This window comes from Lathamus discolor, chromosome 3 (assembly GCF_037157495.1).
Source record: "Lathamus discolor isolate bLatDis1 chromosome 3, bLatDis1.hap1, whole genome shotgun sequence".
Classification (NCBI taxonomy): domain Eukaryota; kingdom Metazoa; phylum Chordata; class Aves; order Psittaciformes; family Psittacidae; genus Lathamus; species Lathamus discolor.
The window spans coordinates 72,423,715-72,442,125 of record NC_088886.1 but is presented as its reverse complement, the minus strand read 5'-3'; the positions used below and the strand labels follow the sequence as shown (position 1 = coordinate 72,442,125).

The window sequence follows — 18,411 nt, the reverse complement described above, 5'->3', positions numbered from 1 at the left end:
GGTTTCACTTTAAGAACAGAGATAAATTAAAGGGAGTGGTACAGAAACTTCAATGTGATATACTAGACAAAAGCTTTACTAAATAGGGAGCTGGGAAGGACTTAGTGTAAGATACAGCCAAAAAATGTACTTGCTTTTATTTGGTGTCTGTGATTCTGTGGTGTTTGTTTGCTTTTTAAGGTCAGACCCTTGTGGAACTTCAGTATGTAATTTCAACAAGTAACCGAACAAGCATTTAAGTAAGTTTTCTATACAGTATTTCTAGCTCATAAGTATACAGTACACTTCAAGGTTGGACAAGTGGAAATTTATTCATTATGTATATTTTGGCAAACTGACTCCTGATTAATAAATCAGCATATACCTCTTCATTTACTTTATTATCCAGGCAAATGCATTTTTATGAAGGTGCTTCTATAATATTATAATAATGGTATATTCTTGCTTACCAATTAATTATTAGTTCCTCAGCTCTCTTCAGTTATATTTGAGGTGACATATTTTGATTAATGTACACCTTAAAGGAGTCCAAACTGTTCCTTCTAGACTCCTGAATGACGCAGGCGTAATGTGACTGACACCACTGTACTGTTCTAGGTCTGATTTTTAACAACTGAATGTCATAAGTCCACAGACAAGTCTTCAGTCTCACAGGTGTTTTCCCCCTTTCTTTATTATCTAGTCATAGAATCAGAATGGTTAGGGTTGGAAGGATCCTTAAGATCATCTAGTTCCTAATGGATTTTTCCATTTCCACTTAGTCTTTTTCTTGCTTTACATTTGGATGAGGTGAAATACTCCCTCAAGCCTGTTGGCCACTGCAGGAAAAGAAGCTTCTCTGAAAAAGCAAGGGAGACTCTCTTCTTCTGCTCCTTTTGCCTAGACCACTCCCCATTGGTTGCTGTTGCAGTGAGGCCTGTGAGACCAGTTTTAGGAATGTGCTTTTCTGAGCTGTGAGTGCTGAGGAGTTTTCTTGTACCAGTGAAATACTTCTCTGATAAGCATGTATGAGTTGAGGTTTTTTCAAACTGTTGTAATCCAGCCAGATTTTCTTGAGAGTTAAGTAAAACTGTCAGTATCAGATTTTCAGTCTTGCTTTTCAAGTCCTGAATTGAGGAAGCATTAAATAATCATTAAAATGTTGTTTACAAAATGGGGTAAGCAATGTATCCTTTCATGAATTATTCCAGATTATTTTGTCAAAGCTGAGAGCAGCTTCTTAAAGCAAAAACTTGAAAGAAATACTCAGTTTTTATGAAATCAAAGAGAAAGCAGTTAAAGTTTGGCAAAGTTCAAGACAACTGAAAAGTGAGTTTTGTAACAGAAGTTGTCAGCCAGTTCTGATAACAGATGAAGCATTCACTGTTACTGTAAGTAATAAGAATTAATGGTCAGTGTTTTGCTTAGAAATGAAAGCATCAGACGTCTACTGTATTGCCTCTTTACTTAACCTGTTGTAGGATTTTAATACTTTGATTATCCTTTATGGCATATTCATGACCTTTAAGAAATAATACTAAGAATAGTTTTAATTTTATGTCAGAATGGTTTTGCATTTGCATAGACAAAGGTTTTGTTTAGACACTTTAAAATATCTTCTCTACTGAGGAATCTTTTGTAGTCAGAGGAATCAAAGCAAATCTTCATCACCAACCCATACCTCCCACTCACACTCATTACCAGCTTTCATTTCTACCTTCAGTGTATCTGATGTGCATTTTGCATTTGAAAATAAGAGAGTAAGGAGCAGAGCCATGATGTGAAAAGCCGGTTATCAGCATGTAATTATTGAAACCTGTAGACATGAAAAAACCTCAGTGGCTAAAGGGAGCAGGAGGTGGCACAAAAACATGGCACAGTATGTTTAAAATAGGAGTATTCAGAGTATGAAATAAAAAAGCCTCACTTGGAGTTCTCACTGGTGGACTTTCAGTCTGTTCACAATAAAAGCCCATGTGCTCATGTAAGTTACATTACCTGAGTTCAAAATACCATTGAGTTCTGTTTAGCTAGTCTAGATAAGTTTGTAAGATATGCTGTAGAAGGTATGTGGTGTGTGCACTTAGTATAAAGTGTTTTCAATTGAAAAATTAGATGCCCTTGAAGACCTTTTGTAAAAAAGGGATTTGATGATGACAGGACATAGCTGTTTCAAGCTTAAGACGTCCCATCTGAAGATCTGATTCTGCAGAAAAGGCAGCTACGATTGATCCTTATGCTCACATGGGCTAATTCAAGTGAAAAATCAACCCGTGCAGAATATGTGATGAGATGTGGAAATAAGAGAAAGCTATTGACAGATTGATGAGGCTGGTAGTTTCCAGTCTGGATTGTTAATTTGTTGATGCTTATATACAGCAATGCTATACCTGTAAAGAGCCTGCAGTGTATTTTGGCTTGGCAATACTACTTGCCAAACTAATTGGCTGAGTGTCACCTGTACATTCATTACATACCTGGCGTTCACTGATATGAGTGAAGCCAGCTATGCTGGGTGCCATATAAATGTGTAACTTCCTTCAAACTCGTTTGCAGCGTGGTTTGTGTAACAAAATGGGCAGGTGGGGAAGGCTTTCCACAAGGGTTTGCAGTCATTAGGAAGTTTGTTTTCTTCCCATCCTCGCAGAGTATGTGTTTATCTAGTTCTCATCTTTAGAGTTATCCTCCTCAGGAATCTGCCAGTTGACACAATCTCTGAACAGTGACAGAGCAGATGACAGACTTGTGGTAGGATGATAATCAGTGATCACAGTTTTTGTGTTTAATCTAGTGATTTATTCTTTCCACTAATAAGGAATTAACTTTTTATAAATGAGAGCTGTCTTTCTTCCTTAATATTACATATTTGGATGGATGCCTGCTTTTAAATTGAAAGTTTCTCGAAAGCAGCATATTGGGGGGAAGGTAAAGAAAGAAAGCAAGATGCAAAAAAAACTATCACCGCCAACTTTCCTAAAAAGGAATGTTGTAAATAAATGCTGCAAATATAAATACATTTCTGTGACAGATGGCAGTTGGCTTTTATTTCCAGATTTTGAGAAGTTGCTTTTATATATTAGAAATATACTTTTTTCTATCTATAAACATAGCTTTTGAAATACCTAAGACAAAGTTCTCTGTGGTTGAAAACTTGAGGAGTCTCTTTGCTCTCTTTTAGCACCAAAAACCAAGTTGCAGCTTTCACAATTATCAAATCCATATTGGAGTCCGAGGAATATAAGCTGCAATATCTCTTAAATAGGAAAAGATTGACAACAGTTTTAATAAATTATATAATTCTTTGCCAATGATAAGAAAATTCAGCTGCTAATTGTTTGAATTTTGTTTTATTAGAAAGTGAAACCACTGCAGACTCCTTTTTTATTTGCAATGGATATTAGTCACAAGCATTTTTCTTTTGGTACGTCAGAAATTTCTGTCATATATCTAACCACAAATGACATTCCGACCAGGATAATAATGTGAGGTAGCTTGTAGTTAACAATGTTATTCTTCCATTTAAAGATTTGATCTAAGTTTGAAAAACAAAACAGAAACCAAACAAACAGACAAAAATCCAGATACCTTTCTTCCTCCCTGAAGGCACAGACACATGCTGAGATGCAGCTATAATCCAAGTTACTGAAAGATTTGAGAGAGTCTGAGTTCTGGTATTGAAAATTCTTGATGCTTTCTGCTGGGAGAATTGGCTGCTTTGAAAGGAAATGAAAAAGAGAATGTCATAACTTGAGAAGGGAGAAAGATAACTAATGTACCTGCCATGTGTAGAAAAATAAAACCACAAAACCAGCAAAGAACTGGCATATCTGCTGTCTTCAAAGTGATCCTACTTTCTTCATGATTGTAGAAAGTAACTTGAACATGAAGTGAGGGAAGAAAGTAAGAGGCTGTAATTTGTGAACGGGTTTTTATTCAGCAGCATAGCTCAGATTTGAAATATATAGCCAGCCATATTAATAGATTGGCAAACAGTTCCAGGATTATTTTCTCAGGCAATAAATTCAGGCCTGTCAAAGTCATTTTGGCAGGATTAATTTCAATTATCCAACTGTAAATATCATCAGAGATTTACAGCCTGATCTACGCAAATCAAACTGAACATCATATATCTCATGTAAACATAGGCAGCTACTTAATTTTGCAAACATATGCTAGGACTGTATGATAAATGCAAACATTGTTATTTATGCTTTAAGCTTGAGAAATTATTTGCACCAAAGTCAGAACATTCAGAATATTTTTTTCTTCAGTTTATCCATTATGTAGTCGTTGGACTTGTTCTCCATTTTCCTCTGGTTTCTTTCAGCAGTGTGAAATAAGGCAGGATTAAGCCACAGAGAAATGCAGTTATGTATTGTCCTGCAGCAGACCTCATGGTAAATAAATGTTTGCAGATGGGTGCTGTTGCTGCTTTCTGTTTGCGGTTTTTCACTTCATCACGTCTTTTAATTTAAAACAGTAACTTTTTTACCTGCCTAAAATTTCTCCCATAATCAAAATTTTACTTTTTAAATTCTAAAAGATGTAATTGTTTATATCAATCCTTTGTCATTCCATTGGTGCATTTGTTCAGGTGCAACTTTAAAAAGTAACTAATCCATCATGATCCTGTACAACCACTTATAGAGCATCTTGATACTAAGCTGTCAATACATAATTTTACTTGTTTCCAAATACACACAAAAATAGTTGTTGACACCTTTTGCTTTTCTACAAGAGCAGGAATTCACATCTTTGCCTAGTGTCACATGTATGTGACATAAATTAATCCCTAGTTTATTTAAATAATTTCTTCTTTCATTCTTAAGCCTACTTTAGGATTCTTATCTTCTGCTATAACTTCTCTACTTAATAACTGCTGATTATAGTTTTCTTTCTCCTCTTAAAAAGCACTTTAATTTGGGGAACTTTGGGGCTAGTATACATTTTAAAGAAATTAAGCAGGGATGGGGCTTTGTTTAACTAGAAGCCCCTAATGAACTATAGGTTTCTTTGGAATGATACCATGCAATGATGATACTGCACATTTTTTATTATTGGCACATCTTGACAGCATGCAGTGCATGACATGATTGATTTTAGACTGCTATTATAGTTTTGGTTGGATTTGGGATTCTTTGCTTTGATCTTAGTAAGTTAGTTACTGGTGCTTGAATTACCAAGTCAGCTAGTCAAACCAGTTGCTTTGTACCATCAGAGTAATGTGAAAAGGCACAGTTTAGCCTAACTTCTCCTGACATCTTTTACATTCATACTCTGTTTATTTTTCTTCCTTTTTCCTTAGGCAATGGACAGCTTTTAAATGACATATTTACTATCAGATTTGTAGTTATTTCTCACTTCACAAATGTATCCATATCAGGACTCTATAATCTCCTTTGAAGAAACTCATAAAGATTGTCTAGTTCCAAAATGGAGTCGTACTTCCACATTCTGAATGAGAATGAGGGTGTGTGACTAGTCCTTGTCAAATACCCCTTTTCAGATGTCACTTATCTGACTCACTTTTTCAGTGGGACAGAAGCCACAGGCTCTTCTGGCCAGATACCATGTTTAATTGATTCCAGTAAAAGTGAGGCTATTCTATATTCAGAGAAGACAAATGTCCCCCAGGAAATTAGAAGGCAGGTAGAAGAACTCAGAGGAAATGTGGAAGGACCATCTTTGGGTAGTTTGTAATGTCTGTCCTGACAGCACATCAGGAAATGCTTGCCATTTTGATGAAGGAGAATTCCCTTCTGAATCCTCTGAGGAGCACTGGAGAGACAACCTGCTATTAATCCCTCAAATCAAAATGAGACCTATGCCCAAGTCTCCAAATTTATAACTGTGCTTGAGTTCCATAACACATTTTTCAGGACCAAGAAAGTCTAAAACCTAGTTATTATAATTCCCAGAGAGCCAATTGTAAAAATCAATTTGAAGATGTGAATTATGAGGGTAAAAAATGATATCCAAAGCAGAGCTGTTCAGTTAAGGGAAAAATACGGCTTAATCTTCATAATACTGGAAAAGATGAATCTTGAAGTAGAAAGCTTAATCAAGAAGTGTAACTTGAACTCCATATTGTAAACTTATTTAAGTCACATTACAGAGTTAGTACAGGACAACAGGCATTAATCAAGAGAAATGTTTAATATGGTCATGTATTTTCAGCTCAAAACAACCAGACAGGTCCCATGGAATGCCTAAACTGGACAAATGGTACAACTGTTTACATTTGGTGGAACTAAGCAAAGAGGTGAAGTGCTTTACTTGAGGCCATACAGGAAGTTACTGCTGAAGTCATCATTACAAACCTAACTTTCCATTCCTTGGTAACATTAAAAAAACATCAAAATGAATTGTCCTCAAATTTTCCTACCAGCTGAGAAGAAAGAAAACTGGAATTGGATTTTCAGTAGTAATATAGATTCATGAGAAACATGTGTTTATATGGTTATTATTTCTCTGTCACTTAGAGGATCCAGCAATAAAGCAATGTTGGACTTGTCTGCAGTTGCATAGCAATGTTCAAAGCGCACATTAAAAGCATATGCTGGTAGTAATATTGCAAAGCTTGTCAGTCTTCACACTTTGTAACATAAACTAATCACCACCTGGGACACAGCACAAACATGTCTCTACGGAATTACACTGCTAAACATGATAGGAATTGTGTAGCTTCTGCTGAAATGTTTATGTTGGTGGCTGGTGGCTACAGGTCTAGATAAATCAATGTTCTCTCTGTTTTTCACTGGAACTGCCTGTGGCAATTTAGCTTGTACATAAGAAGCATATGTGAATGTAGTTAAACTGAAAATACGTTTTTAAATATAAAAAATATTTTGACTTTTTTTTCTAAAGTGTTGAAAGGACAGAAATGAAAATGAAAAGCAGAAATGAAAGCTTTGCTTTCTGCTTTCTGCTACTAGTCTTGAAATGTGCAGCACTGGTTTTGATTAAGGGGGGAGGGGAATCACTACTTTTTTTTAAACTAGGATGTAGTGAATGGAGCTGCTTCCTAAAATGTCTGAGTTCTTAGCTCTGCAATTATTTCTAGTATATCTGAGCTCTGCAATCAGTTACCTGCATGAGATTTCCATCTTCTTTTATGGTAAGATAGCAGAGAAAGTTGCACTTGATTTGCATAAAAAGATGTACCCTTTTCTAATCTCCCCAGTTTCTTGTTTCTGTTATGTCAGCATCCAGTATGGCTTGGAAAAACTTACTAGATGCTGTTGATTGAGTAGTTGCCCTCTGTCAGCCCAAGGATGCACAAATTTGATGAATTACATGTAGTTGGCTGAGATATTCCTGTTGGACAGCAGAATGCTTTATTTATTTGAAGTGCTAAGGTAATGTGATATTCTGTAAGTTGAAAACCTTTCTACTTGGTTTATCTTATTTCTCAAAATGCTTCCTAGGTTCTGTGACAGCTAGTTCAGGATCAGGGTTAATTATGAAGCTGGTACTTAAACTTCCTTTCATCAAATCCTAACCAAAACAGCTGGGAAGTCTGTAAGACTTCGTCCACTTTGATTGTGTATACTGTAGGTGGGCTCAGTTGCGGTTTTACTCTGTTTGACAATGTGCAAGTTGAATTCCTTGTCTTATTTGCAAGAGTGCAGGTATTATAACTATGCCTTCTGCAAAATGTTGAAAAGATCTTGACAAGTTTTTTTTGACTGTCCTACATTGAGTATTCAAATGCAGAGGGTCAGCACTGCAGACATTCTGCACATTATAAGTCAGTATAGTTTTTCACTACGTATCCAGGCTCATTATCCAGTTGTTTTCTTTCTCCTTCATGTTACATTCACTGATTTCTGGCAGTCTTTTCTTCATCCAACCTGATTTCCTAGAAAGACTGTCTTACAGTATCTCAACCAAAACAAAAATTAATTGTACCAACAGAGTAATTCATACAGCAGTGAAAGCTGTCAGATATTATTACAGAATTCAGTGCAGACAACAGTTCATTAAAATGATGGATTTCAATCATCACAACCATATCCTGTCAGTACCAGTTACTGCAGATATTACACATGTAGTCTGTGATACATGTTAAAAGTGGAGTGCTGTTACCCAAAATCACAGTGTGCTGCAACACAAGTAATTGTAGATTGTTTTCCTGTTTGTATCTCCAGGGAATTTGAAAGAACAGGAATGTGTCTTACTATTCATAAGCAGCAGTACTTTGATAGAAATATTCACCTGAATATTGAACTATTTTTAGCTGATAATGCCTTCTAGTTTGAAATTATATGAGTTGGTCATTTGATTTCAAAATGAAACTCTGCTGTGATGGATGTCTCTATGCATATAAATTCCTGTTGTTTAAATTCTTATCCTCTGGCTCCAAGACAGTCTTCAGAGATGTGTGTGCAAGGGGTTTGGTTTAAAATTTGTTTGCGATTTTTTTCTTTTCACACCCCTGCCCCCCCCCCCCCCTTTTTTAAAAAAGAAATTAAGGGTCCAGACTTTACACAAAATCGTGTCAGATTATTTTCTCTCCCAAATGCTGGAACTGCAGTTGCATATCATCTGTATCCTGTTCAAGCAAACTACATTCATCTTCGATTAGCCTCAGCTGGAATATGAACTCAGGTTACATCTTAATCCTTAAACAATGACTTCTATGTATAGAAAGAGCCTTCTGGTTCTTTTATTGCAGTTGGAGGACACTGAATTGTGTTTGTACCTTCTTAAGATGCGAATGAGTATTGCTTTTAGCCCAACAGTGATGGTTTTTAACATTTGTGGCTCATTTCTGCTCTAAATATTAAATTTCTGTTTCCTTTTCTACTTCTTAAATTAGTCCTACCATTTAGTACGTAGGGCATATAAGACAGTTTCTTTGGTACACTGTGTGGATTTTTCTCTGAGCCAAATCTCAGGATCTCTAGGGCAGACTTTGAAAGCTTTAAAGCTTGTGTCCACACAATACAAATGGTTAAATCTTTGAACTGTTTACATAGCCAGTCTGGCCCTTATCATGAAAACTGGTAAAGATCAGAATGAAGAAAAGTGTTGGCAATTTCCCTTCTGCACTTCCAATAGTCAGAATAAGTTTTCTGATGTGAATTGAGATAAGGCATCAGGCAGAAATCTCTTTCTAGACTGGCCAGTGTATTTCCCAGCTAGGAATCAGTTCAGCATCTGAAAGGCAATATTTATGCACGTATTTACTGAACTCAGAGTCTGCAAAAGTATGTGTATCTGTGGGAAACCTATTAAATATGTATTGGAATTATCCAGTTGATGCAAAACCAATGAATTTCTTTATATTTTAGTATCTCTTTCAAACATATTTCTGTCACCAAAACAAAAATTCTAGATAATGGAGTCTTAACATTGGGACTGCAGTAAAATGTCAACAAAATTTGTGAATTATTTAATACAGAACAGTCATGAACCATTTCTGTTGCAGAAAGGGCATGCCAGTTAGCTGCACAGTGGGAACATAGTTGAAGTTATACTCTGAAGTTCTAACAAAATAATAAAGAAAAAGAAACTATATGGGATCTTCTGCAGGTGTGGGATGTCCTGCAGATTCAAAAGCCCTTTTCACAGTATTTTTAACATCAGACTTTGTTTCATAGTCATGTAGACTGAGCTAACTGTGTTTGGAGGGTTATAGTAAAAATAAGGGCTTGAGGAGGCAGCTGCTATCTAGGTGTGAAGTTAGCAGCTAGCAATGCCAGCTGCCCAAAACCTGATTCTGAGTGTGTCAACCTTTTAAGTCACCCTTATCAGCTTTGGCTTGACAGTACTTTGATTGCATGTTCAGCATCTACAACTAACTACAGTACGAACTAAGTTTTGCTATGTGCAACTGAACACAGTAGTGATTTGATGGAGATATACCTACCAACACAATAAGATGATGGCACAACTACTAGAATTACAGCGCCAGTACTAAAATCTTGGTGTATACTCTGAAGCATGCAGTCCTCTGGTGTCAAGCAGTGAAAACTTGCACACCATTAGGAATGGATTAGATGTCCCAAACTGTTGTGATTTTTCATTAGACTGAGGCCAGATTCTTCTCAAAGGGACTGAGAAGTACACTCCTCAAAGTTATTCTGGTCAAATCTGTCTATATTGAAAGCAGTTGGGTGCTGTTTCCATTTGTGCTTAAGAGTGAATAATTTACTGATGAAACTTATGTATTTTAAATTCATTACTAAAAAAAACAACCAAGGACTCTCTCCCCTTGAGAAGGGGGATATATGTTAAGATCCATAAAAGGAGGAAACTAAACCAGTATTCTTGTATTTTGTGCATGTATTTCAAGTTAACTTTTCCTCCAGCCGTTTTCCAGGGGAGAAGGATTCTATGTGGGATGAGTGGGGGCAATATAAAGATAAGTGTGTAATATAAAGATGGGCTTCTAAGAAGAAAGCAGAAAAGCAGAGTAGTAGAGGTAGCCTTGGGAATTTAGACCTTCACATTCTTTGTTTTAGTAGTTTTCCTGCTGAAAACAGAGAGCCAGTCCCATAGTTTGCTGCAATGTTCAAAATAAAAAACACTAGCACCTGTAGCTTAAATCACTAGGCCTCTACTCCAACAGCTGCTTATTAGAGAACCTAGAATGATATTGTTTTTGTTGTGGCTCCGTGTCTAAGAGCACAGCAAATCCATTATTCATATATCTTCCCAAGTTCACAAAGCCATTGAATAGTGCTGCATATCTCCTTAAAGCTGCCACCCACTCAAATCCATTTTATTTGGACAAATAAAGAAACTCTGCACTGCAGAAAACCAATTTGAAAACACACTGAAATTCATTTTCCTCACTTAAATATTAAAGTGCTTATATTTATTGCATTTCAGCCGTGTTGTACTGTTTTCAAAAAGGACTTGCTCATTTAATCAGTCTGAAGGAATGTCAGTAAATTTAAAATGTAGAAGAAAATATACAAGAGTAGTACTGCTTTTTATGCAATGAATCTGCATGCTCTAGATTAAACTCATACATGAATATGTAAATGCATATTAATTTACAGTACCACACTACTGACCCAAGCTCTCATGGTTCTCTGCACTATTCCTTTTTATATATACATATATAAAATAGGTTTTTATTTTAAAAGTAAGGACTTGAATTCCTGGTTTGCAGTACAGTAATTGATAAAGAGGGGCCTCTTTCACTTGTCACTGCATTTTTAAGTTTGAGACTGTAGGTTTTTCTTTATCTTACTTTGTTGATAAAGGCATTTCCTGTATCAGAACACAGTAAGGTAACTGGTAGAGTAATTCATGGTGCGTGTATAGTTTTGATACCTTCTGCATTTGTATGTGATGTTCAGGGAACACAGCTTTCAGAAGGCCCTTTACATGTGCATTGAACAGTGTAAGTTACCTGTGTTATTTACACGAGTTTTCCTGACTGTAGGCTGGGACTAAACTATAGAGATATCAGTCTAATCTCACATAAAAGAAAAGAATTAAGAAGTTGGTGAAATTAAATTGTGAAGTAAAGATACTGCTTTCTCCATTTATTTCTCTATGGAATTTTGTGACTGTAAAGCTAGAGCACCAAATGGTGGAAATTTTGTTGGGTTTTTTGTTTGGCTTTTTGTTGGGAGTGAGTGTGAGGGCTCATAGCTGAATAAAGTCAGCTTTATAAAAACTCTATGAATGAAGTTTGGTTCTTGGGATTCATTCTGCTGGTCTCCTATGTAGTTCTTGTTTCAGTTTTTCCCTTTTGTTGGTAGTTTTGCAACAGCTGATTTTTTTGTTTGGAAGGCAGGCAAGAATTTTGTTTTGGGAACAGTGACAACCTGGGTCATCCTTCATGCAGCTTCGTGTTGATTCTTAGAAGACAGAAGCCCTGAGAGTCACTTATTCTTTTTCAGTGAGACAAGTTTTGTCCTTGCCAGCTTCTGCCTGATTCTGAAAGTCACATAACAGAGTTCTTACCTAAACAGATGTTAGAGGGTGGGATCCCTAGAGGGTGGGCTTCCTTCATTTAATATGAACCAAGAGCTGGATCTTTAAAAAGTGATGATTGAAAATCTGTTGGAGTGGACATATTGTGCTTGTCATGTACAGGTCTGTCGGTTATCAACTTCCGTTAAGAATTGCTTATTTAGGGCCCCAAAAGCTATATGAATCTGAGACTCTGCATTGTCAGGGAAGTTTGGAAATCTCATTCTAAATGTACAAGGTTGTAGAGAATATGGCATAGTAGATCTCTATAGGATGAACTCAGAATAGGCTTTGGCAAGATATTTTGGACTTCAGTGTTGCAGGAGTAGCATTTGTTAAAAATGTGCTGTTATAGATTGTTACAGATTTAAAATCCTATAAAAAGCAATTACATATTCCATTCTTCAGTGACTTTTCAGACAAAATAGATTGTATCAGCCTCACAGTAAGATACCAGGATTCAATAGGAAATGTTCATTCCAGTATAGCGTAGTAAGTTTGTCTTGTCTTCTGGTGTAAAGAGGTTTCAAATTTTGCTTTTCATTATGACAGTCCTCATTTTTAGTGTTATGTGTGACCAGTCAGTATTTGTGCATATAATGCCATATTCTTTATCTTAAAGTAATCAAGTAGAAGAGTGAAATGGTGAAAAAGAAGAGAATGCAAGAAATGACAGAGAAATTCTTCAGAGTGCTTGAAACACCTTAAAGGAAAGCTGGATATTGAATTTAGGGGGCTCACATTTTCTCCAATATTTGAAGACCAGAAGCCTAAAACAGTACAAGACCTTATTTGAATAGAGCAGTTCTAACAAAAGCACTAATATACACACAAAAAATTAAACCACTTGGAAGTGATCCATCAAAATACATGTATACTGTTATCCTTCAGATTCAACAGCAGTTAAGTTCTTGGATTAATTAAGAGACATCTGGATTTAGTTGCTCAGGGTGAGTGAGGAAAGGCAGAAATTCTACCTGTACAGGTTTTGTATTAAAAAAAAGGGGGGGGGGGGGGGGGGGAGGGGAGGGAGGGCAAGAATAATAAAGCAATGGCAGGTTCCATACTGCCTGCAGAAACAGGCCATCAGTTCAGTGCTGATGTCAGCTGTTATGATAATTGAGGATAACCCAGTGGCACCAGGGAGCGAGGCTTTGCTTATTCATCTGCAGAACTGCTGAGCAGAAAACGTGCTCGTACTAGTTCTGCAGTGTTTAATGTCAGCTTAAGTGGTTTATATCTATTTTATTATTACTGAGATTGTGCTTATCTGATTATCTAGTACCCAGATGCCTTGAGGGAGTAGGAAATAATTGTTTAATAAAATAAGACTATGGTTTTCAATAAGTGATTTCAAGTGCTCCTGTCTTTAACTGTCCAACAAAAAAAAAAAAAAAACAAAACAACCAAACCCTGAAGGAGACTTTATTTGCAGAAAGTGCTGAGCAAGGGTTAGAGTCAGAAATAAACATCACCATGTACCTTTCTGAACCTGAGTGCTCCTTGCCCCTTGACTGATGTCAGTAATTCTGGGATAGATGATTTTGCTTTCTGTATGTTACAAGAAAGACCTAGGCATCTTAGAGAAGGAGAGGACTGTGTTCTAGTTCCTGCCCTAAGGACCAAAATGGCACTTTATTAAATAACTGTGAAATAGAAGAGCTGACCTTGGAGGGGGACAGTTTCAGATCTTGTCTTTCTGAGTGCTGTGACCATTGGTCTGCAGAATTTTTTTTTTTTCTTCAGCTGACTACATTTGTTATCTGCAGATAGCCTGTTAGACAAAAAGTTAGAAAGTTATAGCCATGAACAGATGGTTTAATACATGGGTGTTGACCTTCCTGAGGCAGAAGGAAGAAATAAACCTAGATTTTGAAATATGATCAAGGAATCTAAGGTATGCACTCCTGTGTCATCTTAGGATGTCTTGTTAAGAGTGCATACCAATGCAGTTTATGTGGAGTCCAAATCCCATGGGCGTACGTTCTAGGAATGCCTACTAAGTTAAGTTCCTTAGAGTAGTATTTAACAAGTTCATTGTCTCTGACTGAGGTCAGGGGTGAGATAGATTACAAATTGCTAAGTATTCTCAGGATAAAAATACTTTTTACCATTCCCAGACGTGGGCCTTTGACTGATACTTACAAGCAACAGCAAGGTTCTGTATATGACTGAGATGCGCTTTGAAAAGGGAGCTTATTAAGATCTAGATTCTGGATGTAAGTGCCCAAATCTTGTTCCTGTGCCATGACTATCAAAGTCATTTTTATTGACCTGGTTCTAACCGTGGGAAAAATATGGACCTTTTCAAATGAAAAATAATCCAAAGGTGAAGCATAAAAAACTACATCTGACTTCTTAAAAATCTGGATCATAAGTAACATGCTTCTGTTCAAACTCAAGTAGCTGAAATAAATTACCAAAGTTGATTTGAAGCCCAGTTTCAGTGCAAAGTGAGCTTTTGTAACAGCTGTTGCTATGAGCCTGAAAAGAGCCTGATGCTGCCAACAATTAGGTGTTGACTAGTGAGATTTTAAGGATACCTTGACAAGGTACAGAGTTCAACTGAGCCTACACAGTAAAAGGTAATGAATACTATATTACCATCTGGTATGAAAATGTATGTGCTATATTGCAAAACTTTTAATCTCAGCACTTGTCCTCTTGGAACCCACTGAAATGTTATAAAAGTATTCCTTGCCTCCTGAAGACAGATCTGGCAACTGCAACACTTATTCTGCTGTTAGGGTGGACATGGTGTGCTGCTGAAGTATTCAGGCTTCTCTGGCCTCCCTTACTGCTGTGACTCAGTCGAGAACAGCTACACAGGAAAAAATGGTTGTTTCAATTCACGGTGATCACTTGTTGGTGTCTCTGAGACAGCTACAAGACTACTAATTTCTGTTGCTATTTTAAAGCTGCGTTTGGCAAAGTGATGTGTCTTCTGGTCCTGATTCAGCTGAACACTTAAGTAAATACTTATATTTGAAGATGTGGTAAGTTCCATCACATCTGTAGCATCTGTAAAGGATTCTACAGCATCACTATATTGCTTTAGAAATCAGTCTGCTCTTGTGATTGTGGATACTGTGGTTTTTTATAGTGACACTTATTTGAGGTGGACACTGTGATTGCATAGGTTTAATTATATTAATTCAAAATCATACATTAACAGTAAAGGTTAAAACTAAAAGACTTTAAACCATTCCTAAGAGATCTTTTGCCTTATTGTTTTATTTTTCCTTTTTATAAGAATTAACCTTCACATCAAAACCTCTTTATCGGGAAACAGAAAATAATACAAATAATAATACTTCTTACATAACACTTTACTTGTTCGAAGAAGTGTAAGATGTTAAGAGGCTATATCTTCAGTATAATCATGAGCAGATTCATTATTCATGTTTCAGGCCAGCAAAAAAAGAGGTAGATTATTGGCATACACTGTCAGCTTTTCACACCTTCTAGTGAAAGCCAAAGTAGAAGAATATTAATTCAGTAATTCGCAATTTTCATAAGAGTACATATCAAGCTATTATCAATCATATTTATTATTCTCAGTGTTTATCAAAATAGATCCTGGTTTTGAGTAGTGTTCAGTCACTCAAAGAGAACATAATGTCATTGCTTATATATCTTTTTTTTGTCTAATTTTGCTAGACAGCACTAACCAAACATAGTACCTGTGCAAGTCTTTTGTTCTGCAAACTCCGACCAACCACTGTCTCTTTGCGCTCTATGCAGAAACACGCTTAATAATCACTGGTAGAAAATAAAGGTTCTTATTTTGCAGGCTAGCATCAAGCAGTCAAGTCTATGCTCAACACCATAGCAACCAGTGTCCTTAAAACTTTGCCTTTGTGCTTTTTTGGCTGAGAGTGGTTTTTTTCTCAGTGATATGTCTTAGTAAGGTGATCAGTATCTCACTATTAGAAGTTTCCACACACTCAATGAATACACAGCTTCTACTAAAATACACATAGTAGAGCTCTTCCAGAAAAATAAATATGGTGTTATAATTGGCTACTTTTCCAGTAATACAGATTCTGTTACATAAATGACAAGGAATTGAGACAAATAAGCATTTTAATCCCAAAGGTAAGGCATGAAGTTTTGCAGCCCCTTTCTCCTGCATTTATAGAACACTATTTCAAAGACTGTGGTTATTTGGCTGTTCTCTAATTTCACTGCAGAATGGAAATCTGACTGCAGCATTGCTTTCTGATGGTTAATGATAAATTTATTAGGAGAGTTCTGACCAAATGTCCCTCAATCTTAGACCTTGATGAATTCGAAGTTCAAGTTATTAAGACTTCATTAAATGTAATGCACTGGCCTCTGTGTTCTGCATGTGTTTACTTGTATTTTTTGTGTTCTCAGGTATGTCCAATTTTCCCTTTCTGGGTATTGTTTGCCAAAGAGGCTCTTTCAAATCATAGAAATAGGGCGAAGTAATTTTTAGAACAGCAAATTATGTAAGAAGGCATGGTCTCTGGAGATGAAATAAATCTCGAACACAACACAACAAAATAGCTTTCCCGTTCTGTTTGGGTGTTGCTGTTGCTTGAGTAGGCTGTTAACAGCACACAAATGCATAAATGGTAGCAGGGTTGTGCGCTGCTACTGGAGGTGGCACTACAGAAGAAGAGAACCCTGTATCTGTTTTGAGTTGGAGGAAGGGTTTACAGACAAGCTTATAGGCATGCTTTGATGGACTTGCTTTTGTCCCATATTCCTGCTTTAGGTAGATTTTAACGCATGGTACTTGCAAGGTTGAACCCCAAAATATGTGGAACCGTATTGGGCTGGGGAGCACTCTCTGTGCTCAGACCTCACCAATCATAGAATCATAGAATCATAGAATGGTTAGGGTTGGAAAGGACCTCAAGATCATCTAGTTCCAACCCCCCTGCCATGGACAGGGACACCTCTCACTAAACCATCCAACACAAGGCTTCATCCAACCTGGCCTTGAACACCGCCAGGGATGGAGCACTCACAACCTCCCTGGGCAACCGATTCCAGTGTCTCACCACCCTAACAGGAAAGAATTTCCTCCTTATATCCAATCTAAGCTTCCCCTGTTTAAGTTTTAACCCATTACCCCTTGTCCTGTCACTACAGTCCCTGACAAATAGTCCCTCCCCAGCATACCAAATGAGGTCCAAAGTTAAGGACCAGTCATGCTTACATGTTGCCTTTTAATTTTCTCTTTAGAGTTTTACTAAAAGGGAGGAGTTTCATAGTAGCTTAGACTAATTCAGTCTAAACTGGAGGCTTACCTGAAGGCATCATTGCATCCCATGCGAGCATGAAAGCTCACCCTGTGTGTACAAGGTGTTCATTGTACAAGCAGGGCCAGAAGAGGACTGAGACTGCAGTTCCCACCCACAGCAGAGTGCTGTCTGTTCATCTACTAAATCACTGTGGTTTTTATTACTGATTTCAGCAGGAGCTGAAGCAGGGCTGCAAACGTTTTTGTTCAGTCTTTATAAATTGGTACTAAAGAGAAGCTGCCATGCTCCGTTTAGCTCCTGAAAAGTAAGGGGAAAAGAACTTCGTCAAATTTCAGAGAATAAATCTGCACTCTGAAAAATAAACTGCTGCAGGCTTTCAGATCTGACCAAACAAGACAAAAATGTAACTATTAAAGTTAACTTATGTTCTTTTAATTAAAAGAAGCAATTTGATCTATTTCAGAACCTCCATGGTTTGAGAGTATGACTCCCAACTTCCCAATTTCTAAGGGAGGTCTAAGAAAAGGATGTAGCAGTATTTTATTGCAGGCTTGTAAACTTGCCAGGTTAGATAAGTAATGTTTGTTTATATATCTAGAAAACGTTAATAAAACATTTATATCGTTTGGGGTTCTTTCTTCCTTGGCCAAGCCTTCCTAGTTGCTAAGCCTGGCCCTTGCTTTTGGCAGAAGGAGAAGAAAAAGAATAGAGGAAGGGAAAGAATTGCACCCTTGAACTTACAGTTAAGCCTTCAGAGATCAGTTTCCTTTTACATGCTCAGTTTACTGTGCACTAGACCAAAAGTGTGAGCTGTCAGGCTCCTGTGGTGATAAACCTGGATCTAATCCTACTCCTACTGACATCAGTGGCAAACCTTGTGTTGCTTTCAGTGGGAGCAGGACGTAGACACTGTGCTTGTGTGCTTCAGCCAGCCTTACCTCGCTGAGCTCAAAGCAGCCTCTGATGTGAGTGATGATAGGAAAGTTTAATACTTAATCCTGCTTCTGCTCACTGTGAATTTAAAATGTCTAACAATTACAATTACCTAAAACCAACAATATAAAGTGATTTCACTTGATTTAATAACTCGGGAGTAACTGACCGTTGCTAGAGAAGCCCTGATTTACAGCTTCTTTTAAATTGGGGACTGCTCTTTGTTTTGCAGAGCACTCAGGTTGTGAAGATTAAAAACGTTCCATGTATGAGGATAAATTACAGAAAAGGTTTTAATTTGTATTTTCTTTCTAAATGCTTCTAA

At 37.0% G+C, this 18,411-nt stretch overlaps 1 protein-coding gene across 1 annotated transcript in view; it reads left to right on the top strand.

The window, feature by feature from the left end:
• SPAG16 (sperm associated antigen 16) overlaps positions 1-18,411 on the top strand; it is a 432,582-nt gene that overhangs the window by 243,840 nt on the left and 170,331 nt on the right. The gene's annotated exons all lie outside the window — the stretch shown is intronic.